Below are 12,444 nucleotides of genomic sequence, written 5' to 3' on the forward strand. Positions count from 1 at the left end.
TTTTTGGCCGGGCACGGTGGCTCACACCTGTAATCCCAGCACTTTGGGAAGCCAAGACGGGCGGATAATTTGAGGTCAGGAGTTCGAGACCTGGCCAACATGGTGAAACCCCATCTCTACTAAAAATACAAAAAGTACTTGGGTATGGTGGTGGCACCTATAATCCCAGCTATTTAGGAGGCTGAGGCGGGAGAATCACTTGAACCCCGGAGGCAGAGGTTGCAGTGAGCCGAGATGGTGCCACTGCACTCCAGCGTAGGCGACAGAGTGAGACACCATCTCAAAAAAAAAGGCTGGGGCCAGGCGCAGTGGCTCACGCCTGTAATCCCAGCACTTTGGGAGGCCGAGGCGGGTGGATCACTTGAGGTTGGGAGTTCGAGACCAGCCTGGCCAACATGGAGAAATCCTGTCTCTACTAAAAATACAAAAATTAGCTGGACATGGTGATGTGTACCTGTAATACCAGCTACTTGGGAGGCTGAGGCAGGAGAATCGCTTGAACCTGGGAGGCAGAGGTTGCAGTGAGCCCAGATCGTGCCACTGCGTTCCAGCCTGGGCGACAGAGCAAGAGTCTGTCTCAAAAAAAAAAAAAAAAAAAAATCTGCATTTTTAACATGCATCCCATGCACCCCATCCACACTAAAGTTTGGGAATGATTGCATCCCTAGTTTACAGAGGAGGAGACTGAGGCACAGAGAAGTTGATTGACTTGTGCAAAGTAACAGAGCTGGAGAATGGTGGAGACAGGACTCAAACAAAGGATTGCCTGATTCTGGAATCCATAGTTTTAATCATATTGTCTATTACACTAGAAAAACTGATGTCCAGAGTAACTGTGTGTATTTAGTCATGTATATTGATTTGTGTGTATTTCGTGTGCCAACAAAGTTTGCTAGACTGTGACCCTTGGAAGGCAATTAATGTGTTTTATTTCTCTCAGTATTTGTAGCATCCATTACCATGCCTAGTACACAGAAGATCCTCAGCAAAAGCTGCTTGAATTCAATTTCTACAGATACGTAGTTATCCATCTCTATACACATTCACAGATAAATATATACAGAGGACATCTCATTTTCAGGTAGCATCTGAGAACAAGTTGTGACAACTAGAAACCTTCCCTCTCTATCTTGAACTATTTCAATCAAGCTTTTGCTAGCATTACTCCATTGACATGGCTCTTGTCAAGGTCACCAGTAACCTCCATGTTGATGATTCCAATGATCAATTCTCAGCCTCCAGCTTGTCTGACCCCTCCACAGCTTTGGACATAGGGCTTTCTTCCCTCCTGAAACTCTCTCTCACTTCCTTTGGCTTCCAGGATATTCCTCCTGTCTCTTTGAATGCTTTTTTTCTTCTTTAAACAACATTAACAACACTTTTGCTGATTCCTCTTCATCTTCCAGACCTCTTCACCTTGCAGTGCTGAAGGGTACCATCCTTGAGCCCCTTCTCTTTCTATGTTCACTTAGTTGATGATCTCAAATTTAAATACCATCCATCTGCTCACTGACCACTCTCAAATGACATCTTCAGCCCAGACCTTGCCCCTGAGCTGAGGCAATCATGTCTAGCTGCCTGTCAATGGCTGCACTTGGATGTCCAATAGGCATCTCAAGCTTCATATGTCCAACACTGAGCTCCTAATCCCCTAAAACCCACTCCTTTCAGTTTCCTCCATCTCAGTTAAGGACAACTTCATCTTTCCATTGGTTCAAGGTAAAACACTTATCGTTGTCCTTGACTTCTTTCTTTTTCTCTCACTCCATCAGCAAATTCTGTCAGAGCTACCTTCAAAATGTGGGTGACCGCTTTCCACCACTTCCATTGCTACCGCTCTGGTCCAATCATCTCTCACCTGGTTTATTCAGGTGGTCTCCTAACTGGCCTTCCTGCTTCAGCTTTGCCTCTTAAATCTGTTCTCCATGTAACAGCCAAGAGACCTGTTAAACCCAGGGTCAGATCATCTCAGTCCTCTGCTCAAAACTCTCCATATCACTCTAGCAAAAGCCAAATCCTAATAATGACCTAAAAGGCCCTATATAATCTCTTTCATTTACATATTAAGCACATTCCTGCCTCGGAGGCATTGCACTTGCTGGTCTCTAGAGACCTTGGTTCTTAACCTTTTTTGTGCATGTGCCATGGACTGTTTTGGCAGTCTGTGACACCTGTGGACTCCTTCTGAGTATAGTATCTTTAAATCCACAAATAAGTTCCACAAATTATAAAGAAAACAAATAGTATTGAAATACAACTCTCAAAATATTTAAACATATATATGTGCTTCTCTATTAATTCATTAAATTATAAGAGCTAGCAGCATGATTTTGAAGTAGTGATGAGTAAAATGTTACTTTTTCAATAAATTACTCATAAAGTGTAATGATATTTTAAGATATTTGCAACAACTCTAAAGTGATATGAAAATATCTGTGATTTCTACCAGCAATAATTTCACAGGTGCTGCTAATATCACTGATTTGTTATCTGTATTCATAATTGAAGAACATGCTACATTTTAATTAGTGAAAATAAAGTTGTAATTTTTTTCTCATCTAAGGTCAAGAGCCTCTGAATTCTATCCACAGACCCATGGAGAGGAGAGTCTGTGGTCTCCAGGTTAAGAACGGCTGGCTTTTCTTCCCCCATGTACATACACACATACTCCCACATACAGTTCACTCCTTTACCTCCTCTTCTCAAAGACTGTCTTCTCGGTGAGAACTTCCCTATTTTATTTAAAATTGCACTCCCACATTGTGTATTGCCCTTTCCTACTTACGAGTTTCTCCACAGCACTTAATCACTTTCAAACATAATATATAGTTATTTTTATATTTTGGAGTTAGAATAAAATCATGTCCAATTTTAATAACCTGCTCACTCTAGCAGCTAACATTTTTACCTTTTTTTTTAAGTTCTGGGATACATGTGCAGGATGTGCAGGTTTGTTACACAGGTAAACGTGTGCCATGGTGGTTTGTTGCACAGATCATCCCATCACGTAGGTATTAAGCCCAGCATGCATTAGCTACTTTTCCTGATGCTCTCCCTGCCCTGCTCCTCATTTGTTTATTTTATTTATTTACTTATCTGTGTGTGTGTGTGTGTGTGTGTGTGCTGTGTCCCCAACACCAAGAATGGTCTCTGGCATATGGGAGGCTTGTTGAAAAAAAATGAAGGATTACGTCTCCAAGAACTCTCTTTCTTCTCATTTCTTTCCTGTAAAAATTAATGAATGATTACATCCAAAGCAGAGATTGTGGAAAAAGGAAAAAAAAAAAGTTAATGAATGATTTGTGAGACTTTTAATAAAGATTAAGGAGTTACAATTAGCTTTCTCGTTATCATTCTGTTGAAGCTTCCAAGGTTAACCTTAAACAGCAGCAGAGAGCTGTGGGAATCCAAGGATTTTGATAGGGCTTCCAGTCCTAAGCAAGAGGTATTTTCAAGGGCTCATTAGAAGGCCTGGGTCTCACCCCAAGTCAGGGAACCACCTCAGAAGCAAAGTGCTGCTCATAAAATTCTTTCTTGCCAAGACAGCAATCAGATCCCCCCATACCCAATCAAACCAATAATAGTAATACTTTTTATTTCTGGCAGTGTGGTAAAATAGAAACTACATAGGTCTCAAGGTCAGCTAGACCTAGGAGCCAATTCTGCCAGCACTTACTAGCTGTGTGGCTGTGGTAAGTTACTAAACCTTTCTGAAAAGGGAGGAAGGGGTTTGGGGGAGAATGAGATGGAATGGCTCACAAAGTGACCAGTACACTGCAGGTGCACTTTAAATGGTCACCCCTCCCTCATCCATCTCCGGAGGTCATCTCTTTAGACTGTGCCACTGTAAACTGGTACCCTCACTCCCACCCCAGAATGGACATCTGGACCTTGACCATCAAGCTTCAGAGAACAATTTCACCCTTCCAAAAAAAAAAAACAACCCACTTAGATACCAGGCAAAGTGCTAATGAGCACTATGCACCCTGTGCCAGTTGCTGCTTTACACATACCACCTGTATATGTACATACATACATATATGTGTATGTGCACACATGGCCTCAAGAACCCTCCAACCACCCCATTCTACCCAAAAGGAAAAAGAGATCCAGGGAGATGAATTCACTTGCCCACATCACACAGCTTCTGAAATGCAAAGCCAGGATTAGAACCTACGTATTTAACTATTTTGTTACACACTCCAAGTCTGCAGCACCTGTTTCCAGACTCTGAGCTTGGCTAGGGAAAAATACCACCAATTGACCACTGAGAGCCACAGCCAGGTCTAACTGGGAGATAATACCCAGACCATCCTCTCGCCAGACAATTCTCCTCAGACTTTGTGAATGAAGGCCAACGAAGAAGAAATGTTGCAGGGACTCCCTTTGAGCTCATATTTCTTTCTTGTTGCAAAAACTGCTTATTTCAGCATCCATCATCTCCCTCTTTGTTGGGTAGACAATCCGCCCTGTCGGAGGATTTGTGCTGTTATTATGAGTTTGTTTATTATTAGATTTATTTCTCCTATAAGCAAATGTGTTCACAACATTCCATCGGGGAATCTTCTTAATTGTCACATAAATGTCATCTTATGTAAATTGAATATTTATCTTCCCATGGAAGGGGGTGGAGGGGAAAGGAAGAATAAACAATCTTCAGTCTTGGAGAGGGAAGGTGACTCCGGTGTCCATTCACAACTCACCCACGTGCCTTCAAAGCCAAAGGTGAGCTGAAAAATTATTGGATAATCTTTGAGGGGCAGCCGAGCATGAGGGGGAAGAAAAAGTTGGCCACGATGTTTTGGGGATGTTGGGCCAGGCTCCCCACAACCTCCTCCCGAGGCCAGACCACCCCCTCCCCAGCTAGAGGCATTCCGAGGAGGTTGGAGCCTGACCCCCGATTCCTCGCCAACCAGGAGGCCAGTCCTTCTCCTTCCTCGAGAGAAGGTGAGCTCGGCGGGCGCAGCGGGTTGGGTGGGTGTGGCCCGCGGCTCCGGGAACAGACCCAAGGCCCCGCCACCGCCGGCTAGCAGCCCGACAGCCCGCCCGCCTGGCGAGCGCAGGCTCTTCTTCCAGAAACTGCGAGGATCCGAGCGCACTGTTTGTGCACCACAAGGTCAAGTCGGGAAGTGGAGCCGGAGGAGGAGGGGCGAGGAGGCGAAGGGTGGGGAGAGGGGCGCCCCGCTTCCTCGCCATGTGCCAGCCTTTGGAAGTTACCCCTCGGTTTTTAACCCTTTCGGGGTAATGGGAAGGAAGAGCAAGGAGAAAGGGGTCGCCCCGGGGCAAAATCCTGCTGGGGCCAGGATGTGCAACCACCCACCCACCCACTCATCACTGCCTTCTCCACCCCCCGGAAATGCGGGGCAGCGCTAGGCGCCAGGAGGCACCCGGGAGGGGGGAGGGGGCGACGAGCCCAATGGGGACCCTCTCTACGGACCGCCCCTCTTTTCTTGAGGTCGCCTACAATTTCAAGTTCCCCCGCCCGGCATGCTAGTTTTCCATTTGGAGTGGGTGCGGGGAGGAGGGCCGCGCCCCCTCCCCAAGACTCGCGTTCTCCCCTCCACTCCCCTCCTGCCAGCACTTTCTGCTCACTTCTGGTGCTGCAAAACGCCACGCGATTTATTCGATTCGCATTTTAAAACCAGCGATTCAGAAGCAGGGCCTAGGGCGAGGGTCTTCCAGCGCTGGAGCCCCGGGGGGCGGGGTGCTCAGTGCAAACCTCGTTCCCTCCGCGAGTGTCGCCTCCAGGCTGTTATTTGCAAAGAAACGTCTTTTTGACGCAGGGAGAAATGGCAAATTTTAAGTACGTCATTAATATGGCGCCAAAAGATTTTTTTAAGTATAAGCTTGCTTTTTTTTTTTTTTTAAGGTTGCGGGGGGCGCCGCCCGGGTCTGGGGCGCGTAGGGGGCGGGGTGTGAGCAGAAAGTGTGAGTGAAAGAGTGGAGGGGCGGGGTATGTGTGTGAGTGTGTGAAGTGTGAGCAGACCTGATGGGACTTGCACGGGCGCAGCCGCCGCTCGGGCCCGGCCCTGGGGACAGGGCGGGCTAGGGGCGCCCCAGAGTCCATGGGGAGTCCGGGCCCAGGGTGCCAGCAGGCGTGGTGGTGGGGCGGCGAGGGAGGGCACCCTCCCCCCACGGGGCCCGCAACGCTACCTGGACTCCCTGCCGGAGCCAAACAACTGGGCGGGGGGTTGGGGGGGCGGCGACGGGGGTGTCGGGAGCGGAGATCCGAGTGAAAAAGAAAAAAGTGGCTACTCCCCCTCCCTCGCTCCTCCTGCCCGCCCCCACCCCACCCCCACCCCAACACATTTTTTTTTTCTAAAGAGATCACAAGGAAGTCTTGGTTTAAAAAGAAACAGAAACATACACAGGGGGTTGGTGAATGGTGCCGACCGCGGCCATCGCAGTTGGAGGCTATTTTTTGGGGGGGTGAGTAGCGTCCAAGGAGTTACTTTGCGCCCACTCCTAGCGGCACCGGCTCAGGTCCTGCGGGCCGACTGTCCCCGGCGGGGGGCGTGGGGCCTGGGACGCCGCGGGCCCGGCCGCCTCCCTCGCCGCGACCCCGGATGGATGCGCGCCCCCCGCCCTCCCGCGCCGGCCCCAGGAGCTCCCGGCTTCGGGAGCATCCTTCCCGCGCCGGTCCCTGCAGCGGCGCGTAGCCGAGGGCAGCGCCCGTCAGGGGGGCACCGCGGAGCAAGGTAAGATCCAGCCCCCGGCGGATGGGCCCTGCGCATCTCCACGACGTTATTTGGTGTTTTTGCAACAGATCTGCCAGCGCTCTTCGCTCCCTCGCTCTCTCTTGCTCGCTCGCTCCCTCTCTCTCCTGCTGGCTGCCTGTTCTAGGAAGCCAGCGCGGAGGGGGGGGCGATGCACAGCACAGGGGAGAGAGATTGCGCATGTTGGTCAGTCGTGTTTTAAAGAGTACAGTGCGGGGAGGCTGAGAGGGGCGCATGCAACAACAACTTTTGGAAGGGTGAGCTTGGCGACCTTCTTTATTAATGACTGCGGCAAAGCGCCCCCGGGCCGGCCAGGGGGCGCGGGCGGGCGGGGGCGCGCCAGGGCTGCAACTTGCCCCGCGGGCTCCGGCCGGGCGTAGGGGCTGCAGCGGGAGATGGGTACGGTGGGGAGGTCGAGCGGCCCGGGCGGGGGCTCTGAGAACCTGGAGCTATCTGCCCTCCTGTCTCCCCGAGTTTCATTTTGTTGATACGCAGCACGTCCGGGCGCCGAACCGGGCTGAGCCGGTGCACATGACCTCGCGCTGGGCTCACGTGCAGCCGGTCCGGTCCCAGACACCTTCCGGGGGCCACCGCCTCCGCCCTGTCGCCCCCTCTCCCGGCCCGGTGCACGCGGGCGCTGCACGCGGGGGCAGCATGCTCGGCTTCTGGGGTTGAAGGCTCTGCACAAATTAGACAGTTTTTTTGGAGGGGCGGGGGACACCTTTTCCAGGTGAGTGTGGAGGGTGCGGAGCCTCGGCGCCAGGGGTGAGGACTGGGGTCGGGGGCAGCCTCCACCTCCGGGGCCGCGCGGGAGTCCAGCGGGGGAGAGGCGCTGGGAGAGTGGAAATGTACCGGCGGCGGCCGGAGCGGCGGGTGCGCGCCCGCGGGGCGACGGCAGGGGGCGTGGCCCTTGTTTACCTTCTCCCAACTCTGCCGGTTCGCGTCCCGCTTCAGGGACGGATCCGCAGTCCCCTGCCCTCTGCCTCGGGGCCTGCACCATGGATGGTACCAGGAAGATGCCGGCTTGTGGCGGACCCTGTTTGGGACGCACACACCTGAGTCTCAAATGAGTGACATTGCAGCCCCCGCCCCCACCTAGCGCTGCTGCAGTCCCTTTGCCGGATCCCCGGCCCCGCCCCGCCCCCGGCAGTGGCATCTTCCCGGCCTCACCTCCTTCCTCCCTCTCCCTCCCTTCTTCCCACCCACTCGCCTGCGCCTGCGGAGCGGCGCCCGCCCGCCTCCTCCCCGCCTGGGTGCAGACTTGTGGCTCCCCATGGTTTCTTCCCGCCCATCCCTGGGTCCTGAGACACCCTCTCCTCTCGGCCAAGGGACGAGAGGGGTCAACTTGGCGATTCGCAGGTGTTCTGCCAGAGGATGGGATTGCCTTTGAGACAGCCAGGAAGGCTTCACTCTAGCTTCCAGAGGCCCAGCCCTGTCCCCTACTACACACAGCTACCACCCCACCCGCCCCTGGGGCTCGGCTGCCCTTCCCGGTGTCTCTTAAACCCCTCCCCCGACCTGGGTGTTAAGCCCACCCACCTCCCGGCGCCGCCCCCGGTCGAACAGCCTCTTGCCCTTCCTTCGCCTGGGCCGGAGCCCCCCGCAGCCTCCTCCGGCTCCTCCTCCCGGCTCCCGCGGTTGGAATCACGCCGGCGCGACTCCAGCCTGCGGTCCCGCGGACTGCCTCCAGGGGCGGGCTGGAGGCGCGCGCAACTCCCCTTGCAATCCCTTCAGCCACTGCCGCTGGCCTGGGCACTTTTTTACCAGCTTGGCTGTTGGCCTCTTGCTGGAGGCTGGGAGAGGTGAAGGGTCACTGGGTGTCTTTGCCCTATGCCGAAGGCACACTGCGGCCGGCCATTCTGGTCTCTGCAGATTTCCAAACCTCGCCGCTGCGTCTAGCACCTCTGGCTCATCTTCTGCAGGATCCCGAGGCACAAAGTTTTATCCCGGGTCAGAGTTTGTAGGGGAGTCATCGAGAGGTGTCATGTTTCCATTCAGAGCGGTACCAAAGCGGCTAGGAAGGGGCTGAGTGGGACCTGCTGCCTTGCCTTTGTTGGAAGGAGGACCCCTGAGCTCTGATCCCAGACAGGCTGTCAGGACGCCCCCTTAGCATTTATGTTTGCAAACTGAGTCCTGGGCCTGGGAGGTGGTAGGGCCGCCTGGCCCCTCCTCTCGGAGTGGCATTAACTCCCTCCCTTCACTGGTAAAATTCCCAGTAGGACATTTGGCAAAAGGGCTCGGCATGGAGCTGCCAACCGGGCCTGGCTTTGTTTCCTGGGTTCCCAGGGCTTCTCCCCTACCCTGACTTTCTTTCTCACCTTAGGGCCCCAGATGAACGCACCATCCGTCTTGTCCCATCTTCCTTAGACGGGTTGGGACTCGCAGAGCCATCTAACAAGCAGAGGAGGAAAATAACAACAGAATAACTATAAGGGGGAAGGAATGAGTAATACAGCTGACCCAGGCAGGGAGGAGGGCTTTCATGTTTAAGAGATGCTATTTGCTTTTTGGGTCACAGGCTGCAAAAACAGGCTTTGATCCGAAGTGGGCGAATAATTTATTGAGCAAGTTTGCATGGTAGAGGAAAAAAGGGATGTTTGTTTGATCTGGAGCCCTCTAGGTTGTCCCAAGTGCTGTTGGCTGTTGTTTTGAGTGGAAAAGCATTTGGTTCTGCAGCAAATGCCTCACAGAGGGAAGTCCTCGCCCCAGGCAGCAGGACTTACAGTGAATGTTGGTTTTGAAACTGTTTGGCCAAGGGTCCCCCCAGCACTTTTGGAGATGAAGTGTTTAAGGATAGAGTTGTTTGGGCTCAGGATGCAGCAAATGTTTCCAGAATGTTTTCCCGTCCAAAATGCTTTTCCTTTCCCTAAATTGCCTGGCTAAAGAGCCAGTCACAGTGGTCCAAGAGGTTGTCAGAAATCTCCACTTAGCTTTCATTGACTGGTGAGGTGGGACTGCCAGTCCCCAGGCCCTAGATGCAACACAGAGTATTGACACTGTATAGGCCCTGGACACTGACCCCCACATCCTTGAGGTTGGGAGGCAGGGTATTCTGGCTCTAACCTAGTGTTCCTCTTAACAGGAAGGCAGTTGTCTTATGCTCATGACGCAGGTAAGAGGCTTCTAGTCCAAATTCTTCGTGGCACATGCAGCAGGCTCTTTGGGACCTCACAGTTCTCCCTTTAGGTTCTCTGATAGGGAGAACAGGTCAGAGTTGGGGAGCAGGATACCCCTGGCTTGCCCTGTCCTCCAGATAGGACCCTTACCATGTGGCTCAAAAGCTTACAATTGTAGGTCTGCTCAAAGCTCCTTTCAGACAGCCCATAGGAATCTGGAATACCCATACCCTGGAACTTGTAGGCCTGTACACTTTAGCCCACTGGAGATGGGGTACACCTTCTGGAGTCAGACAGCCTAGGTTTGAATCCTGGCTCTGCAGTTAGCAACTGTCATAATGGCTCTATGCCTCAGTTCCTTCTGTTACAAGGAGCACTTTCTGCAAATGGGATTAATAACAGTACCTATCTCATGGTGGATGTATAGAATAAGTGATTACCTAAAAAAGACTAAGCCCAAAGCAGGCATGCAATAAGCACGTGATTAGTATTAGTCATCCTTATTATACCTGGGGAGGGTCCCCGATGCAGCTTTGACCTTTGATCTCTCACCTTGAGGCTAGGCCAGAGAGCCAGCTCGCTTCTCTGCAGAAGGGATCAGAAGGATCCTGCAGGTGGCAATGGGCAGCTGATATGGGAGCGAGTAGACGGAGCTCTGCCCTCTCCAGGGTAAAGAGTAGGGTGAGAAGGTTCTGAAGAACAAAGTAGACAGAGCCTTTTCATCTCCCACCATCCCCTTGGTATGTCCCCAGAACTGGTCTGGAGGGTGGGTGTGGCAGCGTCTTCAAGGGGAGCTGGGTCCCCTCTGGGACACTTGAAGTTGCAGACAGGCAGTGGCGGGTGTTGAAGGAGGGTTCAGGCTCCTCTAGACTTGGAGAAGCAGGTCCAGGAAGCCGACTGGAGGATCCCGGGCAGCAGCCCTCTACTCTGTATACAAAATCATTTTTGTAACTGCAATTACTGTCCCTGAGAAGGCATTAAAGTTAATGAGAGATAGGAAAGAGTGGGACTGTGACCCCTGTTTAAAGCGGTTTAAGAGTGTGCAGCTCTTGTTTTCTGAATGTCTGGCCTTCCCAACACAAGGAGGCTCTGAGGACAGGTTTTCCAGCCGAAATATCATTAAATTGTATTAGCATCTTATTACACACACGCCTTAGCGGTCTGCCTCAGACAGGGAGAGTTTTTGTTTCTCTTTGAAAGATTGTGTCTGGAATGGTAAATTGCCTGCTTGAAAGCCCTTTTTTCCCCTTTTTTTAAGGAGGAGGACGAAATCCTGCTGTGTGGTGGCGGGCAGGCCAGGCCTAGTGGCCCCTGGAGAGGAGAGGCTGGAGGCCAGGTTGGGGTGTTTTAACTGCCCAGGGAGTGGCTGCAGTGGCAGGCCTGAAAGGCCCACTGTTCCCAGGGTCAGCTGGAAGGGCGTTAATGGAGGCCCAGGGTGTTTATTTGAGTTTATTTGCGGAGAGGTCTTTAAAGGGGGCTGGCATTGGGCATTGGTGTTTTAAGTCCAGACCTGAAGCCCCCACTAAGACCAATCACTAGCGCTGCCAAGAAAACATCTGCCACCAAATTGCTGCCCTATTACTGAGTTGACATTGATCATTAGCCAGGAGCCCAGCCAAATAAAGCCTCCTGGAAAATGTGTGAGGTTAAGACGGGGAAGGCAGGCTGTGAAAACAAGGGCAAAATCTTGGGCTAGGGTGTTTGTTCCTGCAAGCCACAGGCAGGCCAGCTGGACTGTGTGGTCCCGACACTTCTTGGGGGAGGGAGTGAGAGCACACTCAGCACTCCCTAGTATGTCACTGGGGTCCTGGCCAGAGTCTAGGTGGAATGCTTCTTACTCTTCATGGAATATACATTCCCAAGGAGAACGACATGCAACAAGTAGCTCAACAAGCACAGCTGGGATGGGTATTCCGTGGACACTGGGTGGTGAATTTCTTCAGGTAGTGTGATGAGCATAGACTGACATGGGCCACACTGAAGCTTAAACCTGAAGGTTGAAAAGTCAGACATGCATAGACCACATAGAAGAATATTCCAGTCAGAGTGGAGTACAGCGTGTGCACAGGGCTCGAAGTATGGAATCTTTGGCTTGTTCAAAGGAATGAAAGGAGCCCAGCATGGCTAGAAGGTGGTGAGGAAGTTGATAGTGGTCAGTATGAACTTGTCCAGGTGGCGGGGGCCAGATTGTGTAGGGTCTTGTGGTCAGGAGCTTAGGATTTGTCCTTTGATCTATGAAGCCTTTGAAAGATTTTCAGTAGGGGCATAATGTGATCTGATCTATGCCTTTTAAACTTTTTATTTTGTTCTAATTTTTTTTAGAGATGGGGTCTTGCTGTGTTGCCCGGGCTTGCCTTGAACTCCTGGGCCCAAGTGATCCTCCTGCCTCCACCTCCCAAGTAGCTGGAACTGCAGGTGCATATCACCATGCTCAGCTTCTGATTTATACCTTTTTTTTTTTTTTTTTTGAGACAGAGTCCCACTCCGTTGTCCAGGCTGGAGGGAAATGGCACAATCTCGGCTCACTGCAACCTCTGTCTCCCGGGTTCAAGCAATTCTCTTGCCTCAGCCTCCAGAGTAGCTGAGATTACAGGCTCCCGCCACTACGCCTG

At 52.0% G+C, this 12,444-nt stretch overlaps 1 protein-coding gene across 12 annotated transcripts in view; it reads left to right on the plus strand.

Moving 5' to 3' along the window:
* Positions 1–5,001: 5,001 nt before the first annotated feature.
* Positions 5,002–12,444, plus strand: part of JADE2 (jade family PHD finger 2) — a 56,917-nt gene continuing 49,474 nt past the window's right edge. For 3 of the 12 annotated variants that reach the window (XM_054488991.2, XM_054488998.2, XM_054489002.2), the window contains exon 1: positions 6,564–6,698. The gene's annotated coding sequence lies outside the window, so the exon portion shown is untranslated. Of the gene's footprint in view, positions 5,117–6,011; positions 6,430–6,563; positions 6,699–6,781; positions 6,974–7,296; positions 7,447–12,444 lie in introns of those variants that run through there. The other 9 variants (XM_054488996.2, XM_054488999.2, XM_063665502.1 and 6 more) reach the window with 8 other exon arrangements.

The sequence above is a fragment of the Pongo pygmaeus genome, chromosome 4, assembly GCF_028885625.2.
Source record: "Pongo pygmaeus isolate AG05252 chromosome 4, NHGRI_mPonPyg2-v2.0_pri, whole genome shotgun sequence".
NCBI classification, from domain to species: domain Eukaryota; kingdom Metazoa; phylum Chordata; class Mammalia; order Primates; family Hominidae; genus Pongo; species Pongo pygmaeus.